General features: G+C 41.0%; 1 long non-coding RNA gene across 1 annotated transcript; it reads left to right on the forward strand.

Moving 5' to 3' along the window:
* The first annotated feature begins 9 nt into the window (after nt 1-9).
* On the forward strand, nt 10-3,878 carry LOC133110599 (uncharacterized). Its single transcript, XR_009704872.1, has 3 exons — nt 10-2,766; nt 3,403-3,512; nt 3,773-3,878. It is a non-coding gene; the product is annotated as an uncharacterized LOC133110599 (long non-coding RNA).
* The last annotated feature ends 6,798 nt before the right edge of the window (nt 3,879-10,676 follow it).

Here is a 10,676-nt window from a genome sequence, read left to right on the forward strand (position 1 = left end):
GACGTTCCGTCCACATGCACCGCTAAGCTTACGATGAGGGATCAAGTTTAGCTCTTCTATTACATCCATTTAGCAAGCGCCAACGTTCTGCCTCTACGACCTAGTATCCCACCCCAGATTGACCCTGGGCCATTTCCTGTGGAATGTTACAACCCAGCGAAACGCTGATAACAACAGGTTACGTTGGGACTTTTAAAACACCAGAGCAAGTAAACACAGCCATCTATGGAGGGCCAACATTTAGATATTTGTTTTTGTTATGTTGAACATAAAAGAAGAAGAAGAAAATCTAAATGAGAACTACTTTGAATAAGATACATAGATCAATGAAAATAAGAAAATAAACAAGCAAATGCATGAGAGGGACAGAAATGTAGTCTTTTAGCAGATCTTATCCAGAGTAACTTAAAGTAAAGGCTGGTTTATACTCTGTCTGGCGACAGTCACTGCAACCAGCAACATTGCCGGTCGCAGTAACATAATTCAGGGTTTAGTTTATAATTCATGAATGAAATATATTTTCAATAAAACAGCGACCATAGTCAAAGGTCGGGCAACATTAGAATGTTCATGAACATTCTGTGATTTCAGTCACGCGATGGAGTATAAACCAGCCTGCAACCATCTCTGGATGCAGCAGTTTGGCTTCAAACTTACAGAAGGAGAGGCATAAGACATCCTACATAAGACAGAAGATTCCGCTCTTATCTTATTATGATAGCACCTAGGATTTAGATCAACCCATCTCTCTCTCTCTGCCTCACTTCTCTCTGACTCTCTTTCTCTGTCTTTCTCTTTCAATATCTCTCTCTCTCTCTCTCTCTCTCTCTCTCTCTCTCTCTCTCTCTCTCTCTCTCTACAAAACATACATTTTATGTACATTAATATGCAGCAGTAAAACATTAATACAATAACGCATTTTTGTCATTTCATGCCACTGTATAGAATTTCCAATAATGCTAAACTACTCCTCTTGCCTTCACTATTCCATTTACTCTTTGCCCCTTAATTGCAGGACACATTTCCAGTGGAAACAGTATCCCCTACATCACAAGGTCCTTTGTTAGGGAAACACTCTCATTTTCCAATCTTTATAATCCAAAAGAATCCTCACTATCCGATTTGTTGTGCTCTGGTTAACAATAACTAAATTGTTTTAGTGGCTCCTTGGTGAACCTGAACCAAAGGATGGGCTATAAAAGTATGGAGTGTTCCGGAATACTGGACAGATGGACAGTAGTAACCCAAATGATTAAATAGTGCAAGGGAGAAATACAAAACACCCTGTGCAAAACTACTTTATTACAATATTATCTTGTTTTTAGTTCATGTTTGCTTGAAAAGAAACATTTTCTTATTCCACAAGTCAAATTGTCTTACCTCACTGGCATTATTTTTGTCTTATTGTGTAAAAGAAAAATATAAAAGAAATATGATATTAAGCAAAATTATTGTACATTTTTGGGTGTAAATGGGTTTGCAGTCTTCTTGTATGTTTTAGATAAACTTGGAAAAGGATTGTAAGTGCATGAACTAACATGAAAATAATTTGTTCAATCAATTATCCTTTTAGCTGTGACTGTCAATCCCAATGGATTTGAAGATGTAGCTAGAGAGGTATCAAAGTGCTTCAAAAGGAAATTGTTTTATAGCATATCATTTTTCAATTTTTGTGACTACCTGAAGCATATCTTAGTCAAATGTCTCAGGAGTAAATGCTGCAGCTTACTCATTCCAAACTGAAAACATGAAAACATTGTTTATGTAAAAACAGCTATTTTACTGATATTGTAAATGAACAGCAGAACCAGAAAAAATTAGCATGGTTTAACCAAACTACTTATTTTTCTAACCATCTAAACCTTGGGCTAGAGTGAAGGTTGCGTTACGCAATTTAAGCTGTTCTGATTTGCGTGTGTGGTGTGAACGTCTATAGGTACTGCATTATGGTGCGAATGAATCACTCTACAAATTGCAATGTGTAGCTAAATGCATGACACGAGAAGCAGCTCCCTGACCACATGTTTTCAAATCCAAATAAAATGTTGCATATTATTTCTGCTTCCAAAGCCTTAATGTAGGCCTAATAAAATCTGGCATTGCCAACATGTGCAATGCCACAGCAAAATGTTGCACCACCAAATGTTTTGATTGTGCCCCCAGTTGAATAAGTTAGTCTGGAGCCCAGTTGCTGCATAACCTAATTATGCTTCAGCTTCAGCACATGAGCAAATGACTGGACATGCTCCCAAAGAATCTCCCGGTATGGAGAATTAGCGGTTCCTTCAAAATGCAGGTCTGGAGGCAGCAAAGCATCCCCACACCATCACACCACCACTGTTGGAATGATGTTTTTAATGTGAAATGCAGAAATTGCTTTATGTCGCACATAAAAGGACACGTGTTGTCCACGATATTCCACTATTGAGTCATCTGTCCATATAGCATTGATGATATTCTAAATGAACAGCACGGGGCAAAATGATCTTGACTATAAATCATGTTTGGGGGTTTAACTCTTTGGCCAGGCACAGGTGAACAGAGGGAGCGGGCAGCAGTAAACGAATGCTTCGCTTGGCTGTCTTCCATCCTCCTCCATGGCCACTGGAACAGGGGGGCGGGGCTTTGTCACAGGTAATGTACAAAGTACTAAAGCTTCAGAGGCATAACCCTGAGGCACAACACCAGAGGAGATGGGGCTGCATCTGGACATGGCCGGGACTCTGCTTCTAATGGTGCTTACCACCAGCGTCTGCACCCTGACATGTAAGAGACCTGCCCTCTCCCCCTCCTCCTCCTCCCTCCCTCCCTCTCTGTCTCTCTCTCTGAGCATGGGTCATCAGTGATGCCTTTCACAACATAGAATCAATAGAACCTATTTGTGAGGAAACATTTTTTACTGGAATTCAATCAAAAGCAACTAACTACTACTAATAATAATGTACTTTGAGCATTCCAAAGATTATAATGGCACTCATACATAGTTATTGTTGTACTTGGGGTATTCTAGCTGCCAACGGTGGTATGCTAGCTGGTAAGTTGAAGCATTCTTCAAGGGTTCAAATTGTATCTATGTGGTCACGCTAGAACTTTGTACTTTCCTCGAGGGTCCTCATCGCACTTGTCCCTGTGTTTGCACTTCATTGTACATCGCTTTAGATAAGTGCATCCGCTATATGCCTGTAATGTAATGTAATGTACACAATGGCTTGTGGTGTACAAAAGGATGGCATGGCATTTCTGAATTATCATTTAGAGGGCTGGTGTTAGTTCTTGCCAGGGCACAGACAGTAGAGCCTGACGATGGGTTACAGCCTGAAAGCTCTCAGGAAGGTCACAGGTGTAGTTTAAAAGCGACGGGCTGGTCCTGGATACTCATGCGGAGGCCGGGATTTGTTTCAGCTCTGAGGACGGAGTCTTCAGAAGAGGAGTTAGGGAAGTTCACTGCGGGGGACAGCGTGGAGGACAGTGAGGGGGACAGTGACTCCGAGTCGGAGGAGCTACGGGAGCACGTGAGTACAGCACGCTGAGCAGGGAGCCCCCCTCACTTCTCACTCAGGGCTGAGACCCACGGGCAGCTCCGCAGCAGAGGTCCGAAAAAGCTAAACACTGAACCGATCTGTCCCTGGTAGTATGTTCCTACTGCTGGGGAGTGATGCAATGCTGTCTTTCCTGTCGTTGGGTGTGTAGAAACATCTGAGAAACATTTCTGGAAAACAGACTTTGTCGAGGCTGAGCTTACTGATGAGAAACTCTATTTTTTATTTCACAGGTTGGGGGTTTTTTCATGGATTTGAATGGAGGGTCACAACCAGGGACATACCAGGTAAGATTCAGGAACTCATATTTATTATATCAGTTTCTAAGCAATAATGGACAGTAATTAATGGGTTCCCAAACTGGCTTCTGTAGTCTGTGGGTTGGTGAGAAAATGTTTAGCCCAATAAAGCTTTCAATTTTTATTTAAATGACATATTTTAGACTTTCAGCTAATATAAACCCTGTTTAGTTTACATATAATTGGCAAGATTCACTTACACTCACATTATTAAATATGTATATTGTACTAAATAGCTGTGTTGACAACAGATCGGTGATGTAATGCCATCACAATTTAATTAGGCTTCTATGTGTGGATAAAGGGTTTGTGACCCTCTTATGTTTTTCATAGTGCAAACATCAAGAGATTATATTAGATATAGATTATATCCTGTTGTCCTGGTCATTTTCAGTATTTTGCTTTTCCTGCTGTTGTAAGATGCGTGTGACTTTCGCTGCTTGTTTCAGAGCTCATACAGTGAGGGTCCGAAGGAGGATGGATCAGGCATGTAGCCCCTGGGAGCCGATGGCTACCAATGAGCCGGGATGTATCTGTCTGTTACACTGAGGCATGGGGCATTCCTCTTGAATTACTATATTGCATATATTAATGGACAATCTCAACAGATACTTCACACTGCGTGCCATAAATGGACGGTTTAAAACATTTTCTCAGCATTATTAAAACCCTTTGATTCAGGATTTGAACGTACACCTTAAAATGTGTTGATAAGCAATTTGAGCAAATGCTCAAAGAAGATTTTCATTGAAATTGTATCCTTGCTTACATAGCTAGTTCACTTACTTCCATGAGTGGAAATATTTTCAGTGCTTTAATGAAATGGTGCTGAATAGTCCTTTTTGTTGCTCAACTTCCTCACCTTAGCATGGTGCTAAAAGATGTGAACAGTCACATTTTCCATCAGCCATTTGTTTTGGGAGAGAGGCCTCAAAAATGAATAATTTTTTTTATCACACGCAAGTCTGTAGGAGCTACACTTATCTCTGAATGTGACAAAGGCTATTGGGTAATCTCCGTTAACTGTTCAATAAAACTTGCTTGCAAAAAGAAATAAAAATATTTAACCAGACGTTTGTTATTTATTCAGCATTTATCTGTTATCTTTAGACAGAGTGATTGTGTGTGTGTGTGTGTGTGTGTGTGTGTGTGTGTGTGTGTAACATTTATATATCGTTTTTATGTTTTTTTTCATTATAATTATAATGCTAAAAGATTATGCTAACTAGTAAAACAATCATTGTTATCTTTCATTGAGATCAGCAAATATTATAATGCTAAACGATTATGCTAACTAGTAAAACAATCGTTGTTATCTTTCACTGGGATCAGCAAATTCCCCTAAAACAAACCTAAGCCTGGATATGGGTACTTCTATCTCAAGCAGGCTGACAAGAAACAAGTAAGAGTCTCAGGAGGGGGGCTAAAAACCCACAGTTGTGTTTTTGTTTTGATGTCTGCTCTGTGTCCCATTGTATCTCAGACAGGGACAGGCTGCCATTAGTGCTGTAGTAGCTGTATCATTTTACAGCATTTTCTTTTTTCCTTGAGTAGCAAACCTTGATCCCAAGGGGGTGGATAATGGCATACACTGGGTGTCCAAATGGGAATGTGAAGCCTGTTTAAAATTCAGTGGGTGCACAGAAAGGTAATGTTATAGCTTCGTTAAAATGATGGGATTATCAACGATTCTCTTATTCATCCAGGAGGCAGAAGTAATTCTGCGGCTAGGAAGCTGCATTGTGCATTGTAGCATCTGCGTGGCTCAGTGGAATGATAATGAGTATGTCTGCTGCCACCCACTGGACAAACAGTGATTTGCGAGGTAAACGGAACAACATTTCATACAGACGTATTCTACCAGAGCTGCAAGAAAGAAGGTCTGCCAGGACCACAGTATGGGGTCAACAGGGGAGGGTATTTAGTAGCAGTCTTAGATCCTTCTCTGATCCAGAGCGTTAAATAGAAGAAGGAATCAAGTCTTTTGTTCTCTTCCACTCAATGAAAACATGTTCACTGGATGTTCGTTCACACAAGGCGACCACAGAGAATCGCAATAAAGACACAGGATACCGGCGATATCAGGCTGGGAAGTATGGAGGGATGTCAGCTATACCGTGGGAGAGGGAATGCCTCAGTGATCTGGGACACATACCAGGGTCTGCAGAGGGTAATGGGAGGCCAGGACCGGGGTGGAGGTAGTCCAAGAACAAGGAGCTGTATATTTTTACTGTATATTGAATTAAAGACTTTTTGATGCCAAACTAAATTTTGGCAATAGCAATATCAGTGGTACATATTTGTCAATTTTGGAGATGAGAGATGACTGAAATGTATAATTGAAATAAAATAAAGAATGTGTAAGAAAGAGTGAAAGGCTTCACTTATACCCACAGCAAGGGATAACAGATCCAAGGCTCACATTAAAGCCAGACTGCGTGATCTAAATGTCCTCACTGACACAAGCACTCAAGCAGACCACAGCCAGCTTTATTAAAATCTGGAGCAGTCTGTGTTTGCAGTGTGCTGCCTCTAATACATCTCAGGCTGATGGCAGCCATCTTATATGGCTCCTAATCCATGTCAATATGACCTCTGGCACATGTGAATAATTAATCTCCCATTTCAACATAGGGAAGACTTTACCACTCCTCACCTTGTGCTTGCCTTGCTTTATAATGGGAGAGCTGACATATATGAGGAAAAAGTGGCTTGGATATTTAATCAAAGGCAAGTGACAAAAATAATACGGATCAGCCAAGGAATTCCATTGGGCTCAGTGTGTAATACTGGTTCTGAGTAGTCACCTGCAGGAGGTCAGCGTATACAGCTAAAGCAATGCATATCAAGGTCCCTGGAGCTGCATATCTGTAAGCACTGCACAAAGGTCATTGGTCAGTCAAGCTGGCCGGCTGTCATCCTGCAATATTTACAGTCTAATCAAACAGAACCCATACCCTTACTGGAGTTTAAACGCTGGTCTGAGGTCAGCTCAGTTAGTCCATGTGTGAATCGGGAAGGGTGAGGTTTGTTTCTCTGCACAGGCTTCAGAACCAGGACCAGAACTGAAATGGTTGGAATGGGCCTGAAACCAGGGTTGGTTGAAATGGTTATGATTTCTTTCAACCCAAAACACAGCAGCTCCCTGACTGTAGAACTGACATGGTTTAACTTACATCGAAATAGAATAAAAAGAAAAGGCAGAGGGAATGAGACATTCTTCATGAGAATATGGAACATTATGCAAATGTTCAACTTGACACTAAATGATATTCATAGTGGACATTTTCCAATGCTCTAATATTCTGTTTCCACTCATAATTCCTAGTTATTGGTTTTCCACATGATGTTGTATAGACATGCCACACTGGCTGGGAACACATAATTTATAACAGCTTCTGTGGAATCCTGATGATGTCATTGTATCAAATTCACTGATGAGGTGTTGTTGCTGAGTACAGTATTCCATAATACCTCACAAAACCTATAGACAAGATCGTGCTGGATCCTTATTTGACAGATCTTTGTAAGATCTTTGTAAGAACTTAAATAGAGATCTCTGAAAGACCCAAAAAAATTATTGACAAGGGACTTGGCCAGATCTTACCGAGAGCCCAGGTGATCTCATACAATCTTTTCTGAGATCTAAAAGGATTCAGAAAAATCCCAAACAAACAAGAAGGCTATACAAGATTGCTATCAGGGTATGCTGTTACCGTCCTGCTGTCCCACAGCAGCCCCTGCTGTCCAAAACAAGACAGTTTATACCAATAAGAATACGATACAAGAAGCAATGATAGATTAGATCTTTTTTTTTTTTCATTTATTTGTTCAATTACAACCTTGTTCAATTAAATCTTAACTTAGATTATTATGCTTTTCACATTTATTCTTCTGTAATAAATACTAAACCAATTAAGGTTCAGGTTAACAGGTCAATTGCCAAAGCAGCAGTTTCCCCACTCATTCACAGACTTTTCCCATTGGCTTCTATGCAATATTATGCACATATATATTAAATTACATCAATTACTGTTCAAATCTCATGTTCACCTGCAACATTGTCCTGTTCCAACTAAAGCTATTGAACTAATTATATAATTAACTGCAATACATTTCATATTTCAAGTAAACTTTCCATTTGTCTTTTACATAATTACCCACAAATGCACTCACACTCAGTGACTACTTTATTGTGTAGATCTGTCCACCAGCTTGTTAATGCAAATGTCTAATCAGCCAATCATGCGGCAGCAACTCACTGCATAAATGCATGCAGATATGGTCAAGAGGTTCAGTTGTTACTCCAAACATCAGAATAGGGGAAGCAATGTAATCTAATGACTTTTACCATGAAATGATTGTTGGTGTAAGACAGGTGATTTGAGTGTATTAGACACTGCTGATCTCCTGGGATTTCCACACACAACAGCCTCTAGAATTTCCAGAGAATGGTGCAAAAATGAGAGTTCCGAGGAGAATGGCCAGGCTGGTTCAACCTGACAGGAAGGCGACAGTAACTCAAATAAAACACACGTTAAAACAGTGGTATGCAGACGAGTTACAACATATCAAACCTTGAAGTCGCTACAGCAGCATAAGTCTAGTCAGTCTAAAAAGCAAATACCTAATAAAGTGGTCACTTTGTGTAAAATGTACGTATTAAACTCAATTGATGGATTTCCACCAGTAGTTAAACATGAATACCTCTAGAGGGCAGAAAAGCTCTTCAATAAATACCACGACTAACCCAGCATTTTCGTCAACTTCGCCTGAAGTTTTTGCTTCAGATGGAACGAACACAAAGCAAACTTTTGCATAGCCAAGAAGAAAGGTAAGACGGATTTCATCATAAGCGTAGCATTGAATTTCATTTTATGAAAGAGAATCCCCTGTAATGTTGTCACACTTGACTGGAGTGGAATGGAATTCTGCTTTAAGTCATTATTTGTGACCGCTAATTATATCCATAAAGGGAAATATATCTGACTGCAAACCTTAGGGACATTCAACTACAGGGGACGTCAACCGCCGGAGTTCTAAAGTTGATTGAATTTATTTTTCCTGTAACAGAAATAACGGACTTCAATCACACCGTTCTCCAAGAACTCTAACCGGTGATTAAACAGAATGTACTGCCTGAATGATCAAAGCCGTAGGGACGCTGCTCGCGCACCAGCCACCATTGTGTCTCGGGACATCAAACAACACGGTACGCGCACAATGTGAGCGACAGGAATCTGTTTGCTTATTTAGCCTCCAGGACAAAAAAAAATCCAGCGTGCACAGAGGTTTATCGTGAGAGACCAAGGCCTACTGGCCATTTCACAAAATCAACAATGAAAAGCCAGAGAATTAATCGGAGTCACGCACTTTCAAAATATAAACCGCGCATAATAACATAGTATTCAATGCTGGAATGCTGCCCTCGGACCATTAGCATACGTATATGCTCTTAACATCAGCAGTATACAATAATGTGCATATTACATTTTAAGTTTCACAATTCTGTTCTATAGAAAGAGAGTTGCTATTTAGTATTGACCTATAACTATTCATCAAGCAATTCGGAATCTGATATGCATTGTATCGGACAGCAGAATTGCATATGTAGTCAGCCATAATTTCACCAGAAGCGCTAAAACAGTCACACATTTTGTAGAGCAAGGGGAGCAAAAGAGGACTTTCCTCATGTAGAACCCCAGTTGGGCCCGCAGTTAAAGTTCAAGCAGTGAAATGGCCCTAAAGGGGGTGATTTCACCCCACCTCGGGGTGATCCTAGAACTGCACAGGAAGGGCCTTTTCCTGTGGCAGAATGCCAAGAGATTTACATGAAGTTACATATTAAAGTCCCAGAGGATGGTCCAATACTCTGGCCCCTTGTAAACACCCTTTTCCCAATTTACACAGTGCTTCACTCTGTACAGTCAGGTAGACGTCCTTTCAAATGCAAGGTTCCCACAGTTCACCAGGTGAGTCTTTAGTTTCTACCCTTTCAGTGAGGGAATTCTGCTTTCCAGGTTCTCATTCTACTTTTTCTCCCCAATTTGTAACACCCAGCTGTAATCACAGGACCTTCCCCTCTCACATTCAATCACACGGAAATATTTCATATTCTCACCTAGTCTCACTGGAAATCATGTAGGTGTTATGTAATTGCGCATTGACTGTCAAGAGTTCTACAGCGGTTTCATTTCATTTCAGCGGCTTTCAGTTATTTTAAGGACTCCAGTTACATACTGCATAAATTTGTTTTCAGATTATGAACAACCACTTTGTTTGGTTTAGAGGGCTGACAGATGAAAATGTATGGTGCAGTAAAAATACATCAGGCACATCAGCACCACTAAGAAGAGCTAGGTTACTGCATATTCAGGCTTCTCTAAGACTCAGTATGGTTTATTGCAGTGTGGTAATGTCACTGCAGTGCGGGGTGGGAGATAGGGTCTCGGTTTTCAGCCTTGGAAAGACCTTTCTTACCAGGCCACAGTATTGGAAATGGTCAACTGGGGAGGTAGGGGTAAGAGCTGGTAGGAGGCCCATGTCCCCTCAGACTGAACCAGAGGCACGCTGTGAGAGGCACCATTCATCTGAGTGTAGTTACGTTACACGGCCCTCCCGACCGACACATGCAGCCCAGGCATGTGCTCTCCGGTGCTGCCGTAACAGGGAGTGCAACGGGCCACCTACAATATAATCACCCACCCCCTGTGGTGCATTCCACCTGGTGGATTTCACAGTAAGAAGCAGTTGTGGCAGTCTGCAGGCATATCTATGGCCAGTGTGCCAGTGGGTGGGGGAGGTGGTATGGGTAGGGAGGGTGTTGTAAGGCTCAAAT

The sequence above is a fragment of the Conger conger genome, chromosome 14 (assembly GCF_963514075.1).
Source record: "Conger conger chromosome 14, fConCon1.1, whole genome shotgun sequence".
Taxonomy (NCBI): domain Eukaryota; kingdom Metazoa; phylum Chordata; class Actinopteri; order Anguilliformes; family Congridae; genus Conger; species Conger conger.